The 12,074-nt window shown below is 43.7% G+C and overlaps 1 pseudogene; it reads right to left on the bottom strand.

Moving 5' to 3' along the window:
• Nucleotides 1-1,405: 1,405 nt before the first annotated feature.
• On the bottom strand, nt 1,406-2,317 carry LOC109687998 (translation initiation factor eIF2B subunit alpha-like; annotated as a pseudogene).
• Between the last annotated feature and the right edge of the window lie 9,757 nt (nt 2,318-12,074).

Raw genomic sequence — 12,074 nt, forward strand, 5'->3', positions numbered from 1 at the left:
TATGGTATCCTTTCCTTTGTTCATTCGTTTGTTCCTTCCTTCCTTCATCCCTCCCTCCCTTCTCTCTCTCTCTTTCTTTCTATTTTTCTTTTGCAGTACTGGGGTTTGAACTAAGGGCCTCTGCTAGGCAGGTGCTCTACCACTTGAGCCATGCTCCCAGCTCAATTGTGATTTGTTTTATGGATTGTGCTTTTAGTAGCATATCTAAGACATCTCTGCCTAACCCAAACTCACAAAGATATTCTCCTATGTTCTCTTCTAGAAATTTAATGCATTTAGTTTTTACATAGAAGACTCTGATGTATGTTGAGTTAATATCTGTATATGGTGTGAGGTTGGGATCAAAGTTAATTTTTTTGCATATTTATCCAATTGTTCTAGTGTCATTGTGGAAAACACTACCCTTTCTCCACTGAACTGCCTTTCCACCTTTGAAAATCAATGGATCCCAGTTGCGTTGCTGGGGATCAATGTGTGGGCCTACTGTTCCACTGATCTGTTTGTCTTTTTTATGTCACTACTACATGGTCATAATTATTGTAGCTTGAAATGTCTTTTGTGTGTGTGTGTGTGTGTGTGTGTGTGTGTGTGTGGTGCCGGGGTCTGAACTTAGGGTCTCATGCTTGCTGGGCAGATGCTCTGCCACTTGGGCAAGGGCACCAGTCCTTGATAATAAGTCTGGAAATCGGGTGATATAAATCATCCAACTTTCTCTTTTTTTCAAAATCTTTCATATAATTTATTTGAAAAGATGCTGAATTTGTTTCTAAGTTCAATTTTAAAAAGCTGTTTAAGACCCAAACATATTTAAAGGAAACTCCCACAGATACAGAATTTAGGTTTACAAATATTCCAGAAGGCATCTTTTTAAGTGGTAAGCCATGCACGATCTGACTCAGTGCTGCTTCTGCCTACCTTGTGATTTCAGTAGCTCATGCTCAGGTGGGCCTGACCCTGCAGTGGAAATAGAGCCTGTAGCTCTGTTCACCACTGGAAGCCAGATGCAAAGTCAGCAAGTGTTTGCCTTACTTACAAGGCTCTGTGTGTGTGCGACATGTCCTGGCCAGCGAGTCACTTACTGCAGAGGGGTCTGCTGTGGTCAGGAACGCCTGCATCACATTCATTGATGTTCCTGCCCTATCAGCCTAGACTATGGGGGAAGAGGAAGGAGTTGTGCTTAGTTTTCAGGTAAAAGCCAATAATAAATGTGTTTCTGGAAACTGAAAGCAGATGAGGTTTTGAAAACCATGCTACATTTAGGCTTGGTTTTTTAGAACCAAGAACACACTTTGGATGGGACTAAGATTAAAAAAAGATTCTCCAGGGCTGAAGATTTAAATCCTTAGTCCACAATCTTCAGTCAAAACAACTCAGTTTTGGGTCTGGCTGGTGGTGGAGAGGCTGCTCACCCTGCGGGCAATGAGCTTAGGATGTTGACAGGAGAAGACTGTTTCAGATATAGCTTGATGAGTTCATCACTAACTGCTGAGGGGGTCAGCACGCCCAGGTCTGTGAACTGCAGGGTGATCAAGGAAGGGGAGGTGTATTCTACTCACGGTGTTCTTCTTTGAGGTCCTGCTGGGTCTGTGCAGACTTCAGAGTATGGCCTTTATTTATCCGGAACATCTTGCTGGATTAGTGGGAAGAGCCATACAAATTTGAAACTTTCTGCCATCACCTAAAAAGGCTTGTTCTGTGCTTTGGCACACACAGCCATCTGGTTGGGTCCAATCTTGTCAGTGATTCCTCTGTTTTCCACGACTTTTTCAGCACCAACTATGAGGAGGTCTGCTTTCTCCATGATGTAGCCAACACTAGCATCCAGCACCACAGTGACAGGGACATTGAGGTGGCAGATTTCTTACTGGACAGGTCAGGCTGAGCCTCTTAATGTACACACTGAAACGCTTCTTGGCCACCACTGCTGCCTCCAGGACTCTCAGGACCACTCTGGAGTAGGCGTGAGTCAATATTCTCACTCCGTCTTTGATGAAAGTATGACACAGGTCGGCAATTTTATTTCTCCACAGTGACATTCTCCTGAGAAAAAGCTCTCCTGCCCAATCATGATCTTTTTACATTTGGAGTAATCGTAGTACTCCAGGGAGGTAAGGCTGATGAAGCGGAGGAAGAGCTCCCCGCCAGAGGACCCTGCACCTCGGAGTCCACACGGCACAAGGTTTCCATGGAGCTGGTGAGATTTGCTCTCAGGCCCTGGATCATCTCCTCTTTATCTGTCTTCAAGAACTCCAGCAAAGTCCGGAGGCCATGTCAGGATCTTCTTTCATCTGAGAAAATATTCAGTTAACTGCTTGTCGTCCACGGTGCCCTCTGGACCAAAGAAACCGATGACCCTGCAGCCGCCGGCTCTGCTTCAGGTGCGCGGGCTACCACGCGGGCCATGAGCATTAGACTGACTCCAACTTTCTTTTCCAAAGTTATTTTGGTTCTTCTAGGTCCTTCGCATTTGCACACCAACCTTAGAACCACCTTGTAAACTTACTTTAAAAAACCTGCTGTGATTTTGATGGGATTGTATTGAATCTATAGATCAATTTTGGGAGAATTTGAAGCTTACCAATACTGAGTCTTCAGCCCATAAAAATGGTATATATTTCTCCATAATTAGATCTTTAATTTCTCTCACCAGTGTTTTGTAGTTTTTAATATACAAGTCCTACGAGCCTTTTATGATCACCCCTATGTTTTTGAAGCTATTGTAAGTGGGATTGTTTATTTCAGTTCTTTTTTTTTTGGACAGCACTGGGGTTTGAACTCAGGGCCTTGTGCTTGGTGGGCAGGTGCTGCACCACGTGAGCCACTCCGCCAGCCATTTTTCAGTTAGTTTTTGGATAGGGTGTTGTTTTTGCCCAGGCTAGCCTCAGACTATAATCCTCCTACCTATGCTTTCTGTGTAGCTGGGGTTATAGACATACACCACTACATGGGCCCAGCCTGTTTATTTCAATTTTTGATTGTTCATTGCTAAGAAATTAAAATACAATTGAGTTTTGTATAGTTATCTGGTGTTCTGCAACCTTACTGAACTTTCATATCACTTACTAGTACCTTTTTTTTTTTTTTGTGGTACTGGGGTTTGAACTCAGGGCCACACCTTGAGCCATTCCATCAGCCCTTTTTTGTGATGGGTTTTTTCGAAATAGGGTCTTGAGAACTATTTGCTTGGGCTGGCTTTGAACAACCATCCTTCTGATCTTTGCCTCTTGAGTAGCTAGGATTATAGGTGTGAGCCACCAGTGCCCAGCAATAGTAGCAGTTAAAAAAAAATTCTATAACTTTTCAACATAGATGATTATATCATCTATGAATTTTAGGTATTATATATATATTTTTTCCAGTTTGGGTTCTCTTCCTTCCTTCCTTCCTTCCCTACCCTTTAGCTTTTGTATATCTGCAAAAATCTTTGTTTTTATCCTCATTTTTTAGTAGGTACTAATTATACAGAAGAGTGGGTTTCATTATGACATTTCCATATTCACTCCCTATTACCCTCTCTTGTCCCCAATTTTTCCTTAACTTTATTTTTGAAAGATATTTTTGATTTTGTAACTCAAAGTTGACAGGTCTTCTTTTCTTTCTTATTAGAACTTTAAAGGCGTTCCATTGTTACCTGGCTTACATTACTTATGATAAGATGTCTGCTGTCATGCTTATCCTCTTTGTTCCTCTGTATGTAATGTCTGGTCGTTTTAAAGATTTTCTCTTTAATACGGTTTTTGAGCTATTTTATTATGTGCCTTAGTAGCTTTTTTTTTTTTCATATTTTTTGTGCTTGGGAGATTATTGAGGTTCTTGGTTCTGTAAATTTATAATTTCATAAAAATTTGAATTATTTTGTCTATTATTTCTTTAAATATTTTCTCGTTGTTGTTCCCTTCTCCCCTCCTTTCTCCTTGCCCTGTGATTCCAATTACATTTATGTTAGACCACTTGAAGCTCACTGATGCGCTGAGAAAAGTATATTGGATGGCTTAATGGCATATTAGTGAACTTGAAGACATACAAATAAAAATAACCCAATATGAAAGATAGAAAGAAAAGGACCTGCAAACTCTTGAGAGACCACAAGACAGCACCACTCAGTCATGCTGCACCCTAACTCCTGACCTCAAGAAGATTTAATAATAATTTTTTTTAAGTACTGGGGTTTAAGTCAGGACCTCACACTTTGTAGGTAGGGCGCTCTACCACTTGAGCCACTCCACCAGCCCTTTTCTTGTGTGTGTTGGATATTTTTGAGATAGAGTCTTGCTTTTTGCCTGGGCTGGCCTAGAACCACAATCCTCCTGATTTCTGCCTCCCAAGTAGTAAGGCTTCTTACAGGTGTGAGCCACCAGCACCCAGCCAAATGTTTGTTGTTTAAACCATTAAGTATCAGAGTAACTTGTTAATGCAGCAATAGATAGCTAATCCATCCTTTTTACATTTCCCTCTAACTTCTCCATGTTCTAAAATGAGAGTCATGAACACACTATCAGCTTTACCTTCTTAACTATTTGTCTCCAATCCATTGAAATCAAATTTCTGTCATCTCCCTCTACCCAACTCCACTGATTCAGCTTTTGTTTGTGAACTCCTTGTGACCAGGGGCATTTTACAGTCCTCATTTCTCTGATCTTTCTGCTGTCTAGATGTTGTTGATCACTCTTTTCTCTGGCTTCCACAACAAATCCATGCTACAATGGACTTGCTTATGGTCAGTGTCATGACTTCCATTCTTGCTCTTTGTGTTGATGATGATGGTTTTGGCTGCAAGCAATAGAAAACCTAACCCAAGGTGGCTTCAACCTAAGGGGTCACTGAGGAAGGAAATCTAGTTGCATAATTAGAAGAATGATAGACAGCTCCAGAGTTGGTTGATTCAACAACTCAGTGATGTTATCAAGTATCTAGTTTTCATCTTTTTGCTCTGCTATCCTCATTGAATTCTCTTCAAACTAAGTCCCCTCATGGTCCCAAGATAGCTGTCATAGGTTCAGGCATCACATATAGACTCAGCAACATCCATCATCAAGGAAAAATTTCTCAGAAATCTCTTATAGACTTCTTTTTTTCATTTCGTTGGCTATCACCTACCCATCCTGAACCAGTCACTGTTAGGGGAGTGCGACCACCATGGTAGCCTTAGGCCAATGATGATTTAGTGATGATTAATGATGTAGTCCTCCTTCTCTAAGATACACGGCCACATGGGGGATAAAGTACTTGGATAAATATTGTGTCTGTTGGAAGAGAGAAGAGGGAGAGTGGGTGTTGGGAGGTATATGTGTCTATTTCCCTCTTCATGACAATGTCTCTCAAACTGGTCAGAGATCTCATTGACATCTCCAGTGGCTACACAGCAACTTTTCATTAAATTTTAAGTTGCTAGTGTGACACTTTAGGCTACCATGACCTGGTCTCTATCTTCCTCTCCTGCCTTTTCTCTCTCTTCAGTTTTGTATCTCATCAATACCAAACACTGTGTTTCCCACCCTTATTGTGCCATACCACACCACTACCCTTTGATGTTCAGAGCAGCCACCTCTCCCTCCAGGAAGCTTCCTCGAGCTTCCAGGTGATCCAGACATCTCTCTCTGGATCCTAATAGTATATACGCTGTGCACTCACCCTCTCTCTTAGATCTCTGTGCTACTGACATTTCTGAGCACCAAGTGCTTGCTAACTCTTTTCTGAACTGAACTGCACCCCTGCTAACCAATCCTGAGGCTCCAGGCCTGCTTGGCATGTATACTTGGTGTGGTCCATGGACCCTCTGAATCTCAATTTGTTCACTTTGTATTTACTAAGCAGGTGCTCTACCACTTGAGTCACTCTCCTAGCCAAGGTCTGCTGTTTTCTTCCTCCTGAATTCTTTATCTTGGAGACTGTACCTCTTTCAGGTTGCTCAAGACAAGAATTTGGGAACTACCCTTATTTTCTCTTAACCCTATATTCTTCATTTTGTCACTAAGCCCTGTCAATTCTGTCTTCAAATACCTCCCTATTTTCCTTCTTTCCCTCTTTTCTCTTCTTGCTTCTATAGTTTGAGCCTTAGTCATCTTCATGGATTGCTACAGCAGCCTCCAAATTGATCCCCCTGCCTCCATCCTTGACCCCATTCTGTCCTTTTTCCACACTGTAGCCAGAGTGTGCTTTTTGAGAAGGTTACTCTCCTGCTTAAATCCTTTGATTCCCTCTATCCCTTACCAATCTACTTTTCTCAGATGAAGATCTCACCAGTCCAGCTCCTAGTGAATTCTTTAGCTGCATCTCTTATCATGCTCATGCTTACTCAAACCATCTTGGGATCATTTTCAATTTCTCTGCAGTAATGCTCCAAAGTTTTTCTCTGCCTAGGATGTGAATCTGCTCACTTCTTCCCATGATTGGCTCAGGTATTCTCACCCTTCAGTGCTCAGCTCAAGTTTTACTGCCCCCGGGAAACTCTCATCCCTCTCTGCTCTCCTGGGTTGACACAGTGCCTTTAATTGTCACTGCTCTTAGTTCTATATGATAATAGTCACCTAATGCTTTGGAGCACCTTCTGAGCTCCAGACCTTGGGTAACGTGCTCTGTGGCAGTTCTGTTTTAGTGGGATGTGAGTGAGGGGCTCTGACACAAAACACATAGTTGGATTAAGACTGAGACAGAGCTGGAGAGACAAGTTTGGGCATTGATGGGGGAATAATAGGATGCTGCCTGATCTGAGGAGTCAGGGTGTGTTTCTCAAGGAGGTGATGTTTATGTGGGAACTCTAGGAATGAGGAGGAGCTTATGATCAGACAAAGAAGATGGTAGGAAGGGGTTGGTGATGTTCAAGGTCCTGGGAGGGCCCTGAGCTGAGGAGACTTGGCTCTTTGGGGAACTGGAGGGAGCCTGGGTGATGAGCATGAAGAAATGAGTGGGGAGTGGGGCAGGATGATGCAGAGACCGTGGAGCTGCACGATTCTGCCTCTCCGATCTCTTTTTCTCAGGATTTTGTCTTGAGAGCTCTGGAAAGCCATTATGGGGATTTCAGTAGAGGAACCATAGGCCCAGATTTGCATTTTCAGAAGTCTCTGCTGCCATGTGGAGTGTGAATCTGAGGGCTGGAGGGTGGTCACAGATGTGGTAGGGAAGCCAGGATTAGAGATGTGGAGAGAAATAGGATGGTGCAGAGAGCTGTTTCCCAAGTCTGGATCAATAGGATAGGGACAGCAGGGGCACAGGATGGCTCCTATCATCTGGGAGAAGATGGGATCCTGAACAGGGGATGGTTGGGAGAGGCAGACAGAGTTTATATGGGACAAGAGGATGAGCTCATCAAGGGTAGACACACATATTCATTTCAAATTCTCTGGGTGAGTACAGCTCAGGTCCAAGAAATGTCTGTACAGCAGTGATGGGAGAGACACTCTGACATGTGCTGCTGTTTGGGCAGCCAGCACACAGGCTGCTCCTTGGCGACAAAGGGAAGTTCCTGGTACAGAGTTTCTAATCTGCCATACTGGAGTGTTCTGACCCTTACCTGGATGAAAATAGAGAGGCACACGTGAGTATCCAGTGGGCATTGTGGGGTGAGAAAGGGAAAGAGGGGTGCTAGGAGTCAGGAGGCACATTATACTTATCATCACCATTCACTGACATTTTGTGCCCAGCTGGGGGCAGTGTGGCTGGAGGTGGCACTTTTGTCCCAGAGATGTGGATCACTTTCTCACTACTCACACAGCATTCGCAGACTTCCCCAGAGGTTTGGGGTTCTGTTTTATAGCCAGAGACTTTAATGTGGAAAAGGGGAGGCTCCAGTAATACTGCTAACTGTCTGTGCACAGTTCATCCCTCCATCTATCAGTTCATCCATCCATCCATCCATTCATCATCTATCCACCTGTCACATGCCAGGCCCTGTGCTGGGTTGTAAGTATAGAAGAGCAACATGACAGGCCAGGCCCAGCCCTCTTGAGCTCACACACTTCATGTGCATCCAGATGTGGTGGTGCCTGTATCAAAGGCATCTTTAGATCAGCTGGCAGGATCCAGAGTGCATTATCCTCACTTCCATCTGTGCTGGCCCAGACACAGCACTTCCTGTGTCCCTGGATGATACTGAGAGTATGATTTCTAACCACCTGTAGCTACGTTCTGGAAATTCAAAGCTGCAAGGCTTACAGTGGTCAGAAACTGACAACCACTCTTGCCCCAGAAGAATGAAAGGCTAAGCAAAATAGAGATTGTGATGGGGAGTATGGCATTATCTAATAAAACTGTGGGATTCTGTTCATGTGTTCATAAGGTGAGACTTGCTATATCTGTGATCATCCTTAATGAAACAAGAATATAAAATATCAAGTACACATAACTGCCCTAAAACCTATGTATACACATCATAACCTGAGTTGTGTAAGGAAACACAATGTATAGTAAAAACCTGAAATACAACAAATATTAACAATACTGCATCAGGTAGAGGGATATCGTGATCATTCTGCATCCTTACTGTGAAAATTCAGAAAGTCAAATACATTAAAATCTTCCTGGCCAGGTGCCAGTGGCTCATGCCTATAATCCTTGCTGCTAAGGAGGCAGAGATCAGTAGGATCAAGGTTTGAAGCCAGCCAGAGGCAAATAGTTCTTGAGACCCTATCTTGAAAAAACCCAATACAAAAATAAGGCTGGTAGAGTGGCTCAAGTGGTACAGTGCCTGCCTAGGAAGGCTAGCAAGCATAAGACCCTGAGTTCAAGCCCCGGTACTGCCAACCCTTCCCCCCCAAAACAAACAAAAATCAAAACAAAACCCAAAAAGCCCTCTCTTATATTTGCATGTTGGCATAGGTCAGGAAAGTATTTTTGGGGATATAAGAAGAGCTTGGCAACCACTAAATTTTGTTGATCATATTTGTAACAAATCATACTCTGATATTTGAGAAATGGGCTAGGTGGGCACTAAGTGTCCTTTTGCTCAGAAGTTCTGTGAGTCAATTTAATTCCATATAAATTGAGCAGCTCTCAATCTTAGGGAGACAGACATTTATTTACTCATTCATTCATTTGATCAGTATTTATGGAGTTCCTGCTATGTTCTGGCATTGTTCCAGGTGCTGGGGAACATAAACACATAATTACAATGTGATTTAAGAAGTGATCTGTGTATGGTGACTCACATCTATAATCCTAACTACTTGGGAGGCTGAGATTGGGAGTATTGTGGTTCGAGGCCAGCCCAGGCAAAAAAGTTAATGAGACTCCCCATCTCAATGGAAAAAGATCTGGGTATGGCGACATGTGCCTGTCATCCCAGTGGACAGTGGGAAGAATAAAATAGGGTGATGATGGTCTAGGCTAGCCTGAGCAAAAAGCAAGTTGCTGGCCAGGTGCTGGTGGTTCATACCTGTAATCCTAGCTGTTCAGGAGGCAGAGATTAGGAGGATTGCAGTTTGAAGTCATTCTAGGCAAATAGTTTGTGAAACCCTATTTTGAAAATACCCAATGCACAAAAAAGGGCTGGAGGAGTGGCTCAAGTGGTAGAGTTCCTGCCTAGTAAGTGTGAAGCCCTGAGTTCAAACCCCACTACTGCTAATAAAAAAAAAAATTAAAAAAAGCAAGTCCCTATCTTCAAAATAACCAGAGTGAAAGGGCTGGGGGCAAGCAGTATTGTGCCTGCCTCACAAGCACAAAGCACTAAGCTCAAACCCCAGTATTGAAAAAACCAAAAACAAAAACCAAAGAAAAAAAAGAGAAGTGCTTCAATGGAAGTTCCTACAAAGTTAGGGTGAACAGCAGAGGGAGTGTTTAACACGTTTAGGCATGGGGAAGGCCTCCTAAAGGACATTTGAATAGGGCCTTTAGGGATGAGTAAGCGTTCTCTAGACAGCAAATACAGAGAAATGGATTCTATTCTACTTTGGGAATTATTTTGGGAAATGCTTACATGCGCTCTAATGGAAGATGGAATATGTGAATTATTTATAAATTGTTGTCCTCCTCCCAACAGGAAATCAGGATGAGAACTGAGTTCAAAGGTCTGAACTCACAAAGTGAGACTAACTCCTTTGAGTCCTGGCTGTTTTCTTACCCCACATTTAACTAAGGGTCATATGTATTCAAGGCCTCTTTGAATAGTGACCCTCTTGACCCATCAGTGCCACCAGGTGCAGGAACTGGAAGCATCTGGATCCTGCTGGCCTAGGAAAACATGCTTGGGCCCTAGATTTATGTCCTCATGACGAAGCAAGGACAGCTTCCAGAAGGTGACCTAGGGCTGGACATTCCAGCCAGTGTATGTGGTGTTGATGAGAAACCCTGATAGGGCGACAGGCTTCCCCTTGCTCCTGTTTCTTCAACTCCTTTCCCCAGCTGTCTGTCACCTTCCTTCTCTCCTTGTCCTTCTTTTTCTTCCCTCTCCTTCCTCAGTCTGGCTTTGTGCCTGTCTTGGAGTATTTGTCTCTCTTGTTTTCTCTCTCACTCTCTCTCTTTTTGCCATCTTTTGTCCACTTTGGGGTCACTCCCCTAATCCCTCATCTGAGGGAACCCCAGTTTATCTTTAAGGGTATTTGGAGAGGGCAGATTTGGGGAATGCTCTGAACCTGATCACCCCTCTTCACACCCCTTGACAAGGATCTTTTTCTAAGGAGTCTGGAATTTATAACATGAAAATACAAAGGGCTCCTTCATCCTGGCTCTTTCATATCCCTACTTGAGCTGAAACGGTTCCAGGCAGATAACCATCAGACTTCCTACAGGAAATTAAAGACCTCGGCACCATGCAGTCATTTGCATCACTTGCATTGCTCACTAAGTCTCACGAAAGGCTTTGCTTCCCTGGTATGTGATAGAACAAATTTTTAATGAGATTTCTTTCCAAATCTCTTTAATAACGTTGAGCATGTGTGACTAGATAAGCTCATAATAAGGCTAGCAGGTTCCCATTTGGGTGCAAACCACTGCCTCACCCCTTTATAGCTGAACCTCAAAGACAGCAAGCTGGTGGATGTCCTCAAGGTTCACACTGGGAAGCTGCCCAGGGAGCAAGAAGGCTTTCAGAGAGGGGCAGCCAGAGCCCTGCTGGCTAGGCAGATGCCGTGTTTGTCCTGGAGCCAGTAACACCCCCACTTCTTCCTTGAGTCCCCCTTTCCCTGGGGCCCACTCCTCTGGTGTAATATCTGCTTCAGAGGAAGTCAGGCCCTATCCTAGCCAACATGGTGACCCTGTCACCCTTTGTTAGTGATTGGTTTAGGTCTGAGTATGTGACACATTTTCAGCCAGTTGTAGGCAAAGGAAAGTCTAGAGACTTCTGGGACAATTTTTCCTGTTATTAAAAAGAGATCCACAACAGGGACACCTCCCTTTGTTGTGTCTGGACTTTCAAGGGCAGTGATGGGATGCCTGGATGTGCTGTGGCCACCTTGGGATCAGCATGATGAAAATGGTGGAGCAGAAACTCAGAAAGAACCAATGTTCACGGTGACATGTACCTCCAGATTAACCAGCCTTGGAACAGTTCTCCCTCAGTTCTTAGAGTGGGGATAATCCATGTGCTTGTTTGGCAATTGAAAGTGTCTTAGCAGATGTAGACAAGGAGGTCCAAGATGGGCCTGCCATGCTTTATAAAGGAGGTTCAAGTTCACTGAGAGCGGAAGGGTGAGAAAATGAGCTTTGGAGTCAGATGGTGCCATGTTGGAGCACCAGCTTTGTTGTCCTACATTGTGACAAGTCACAGGCAAGTCACCTAACCTCTCTGAGGTGAAGTTTCCTTGGCTCAGAGTAAGTATCGAGTACCACACAGATGCTCGGTAATTGTCAGTCTCTTTAGATATGTTTATCTCCCAGCTATTTTTAAAGGGACCAAGAGGTGCCAGGTGCAGAGAGTTATTTAATGACATTTCGATGCTGGGGAAATTTTGCACAGAGACCGCCCGTTCTGAGTCCTTTACCCACAGTTGCTCCAAGTACAAATCACATCTCTAATGCCAGCAACAGCGTTGAGGGGGAGGCAAATACACCCAATCCTCAATTCTCCATGGTGATGAGTGATGTGGATAATTGAAAACAGCAGATAATCCCCGAACCTGCTTTGAGTCACTGACTTCTACTGC

This window comes from Castor canadensis, chromosome 11 (genome assembly GCF_047511655.1).
Source record: "Castor canadensis chromosome 11, mCasCan1.hap1v2, whole genome shotgun sequence".
Taxonomy (NCBI): domain Eukaryota; kingdom Metazoa; phylum Chordata; class Mammalia; order Rodentia; family Castoridae; genus Castor; species Castor canadensis.